The 1,136-nt window shown below is 38.2% G+C and overlaps 1 protein-coding gene across 1 annotated transcript in view; it reads left to right on the top strand.

Moving 5' to 3' along the window:
• Nucleotides 1-682: 682 nt before the first annotated feature.
• The window catches only part of LOC108694320 (phospholipase D3-like), a 14,798-nt gene continuing 14,344 nt past the window's right edge, over nucleotides 683-1,136 (top strand). Inside the window, exon 1 of the mRNA XM_018203735.1 lies at nucleotides 683-891. The gene's annotated coding sequence lies outside the window, so the exon portion shown is untranslated. The remainder of the gene's footprint in view (nucleotides 892-1,136) is intronic.

The following is a 1,136-nucleotide window of genomic DNA, read 5'->3' as shown; positions in this document are numbered from 1 at the left end:
ATAAAGATAAATGAGTAATATGAAAACTTTTTTAGCACAGATTTTTTTAGTCCCCGTTGCACAATCATTTGATGTATATATGAATATTCATATAAGAATTATACAGAAAAACATAGAAATATAGTCTTTCAACATATGTGTAAGTTTGTGTACACTCATCTACTAGAATAGTATTAATAATGAAATACCATCTAGAACGTCTTATAATTATTTAACTTCAATAAACTAATTTAGCTTCGCTAAATTGTTTCAAGATATCTCAAACTTTTATTAGCAAAAGGTAAGAATAATAGTATATATAGTAATTATAAATATAATAATTAACTGAAAGATCACTGAAATTAAAAAAAATATCTAATTAATTCCAAATAAAATAAGACAGTTTTAGTGAAAATTTATCAATTATAAATAATTTTTTAATGTTTGTTCAGTCGAATAATAACGTCGATTTTCTCACGTTCATTTGTCATACAATCCGATGAATTCACGTCGCAGTGTGCTACATCAGCAGTTTAGAAACTCTCGACAACTCAGCAGACAAGATTCATTCTCGCATGATCAAGTGTTAAGTTACAGTTTTTTCCGTTGAAATTGAATGCGCGAATGAAATTCGATACGCGGCAACGGTATGCCGGATTGTGCCGGTCAGTTTAACAATGCCAATTTCGCCCGGTAACGTCACCGCGACTGTGGCGACTACATATCGCTCCGTTTAATCTGGCTTTGTGCGATGCGATCGAACGCGGCGTGTGGTGCTCAGTGGTGCTAGACGGCACGAGTTTCGATAAGTAATCGCTCTGGTGCGACGCGATCAAGTGTTGTTTATTACAAGTGGAACGAACGAATCGAGTATCACGAGGCGCGTCCTACGCGCCTCCAAAGTGGAGAACGGTACGTACGCACCATGCACGCGCCTCACATGCGCCTCCATACCTGCTCCTCTGCAAGCAACGCTTTCGATCCGTTGGAGGAACGCGACGCGACGCGACGCGCTGACGTGAACCGGAATTCTGTGTGAATACCGCGGTATATAATCGGCGGAAAAGAATATAATTAACAGAGAATTTGTAATCAAATATGGACGAACGAACAGAACAGCATAATAAGGCCTAGAAGTGTTCCTGTTCTTTGCTGCT

The sequence above is a fragment of the Atta colombica genome, unplaced genomic scaffold, assembly GCF_001594045.1.
Source record: "Atta colombica isolate Treedump-2 unplaced genomic scaffold, Acol1.0 scaffold12, whole genome shotgun sequence".
Taxonomy (NCBI): Eukaryota; Metazoa; Arthropoda; class Insecta; order Hymenoptera; family Formicidae; genus Atta; species Atta colombica.
Note: the sequence above shows the minus strand (reverse complement) of the source record. Positions and strands in the feature narration are given on the sequence as shown.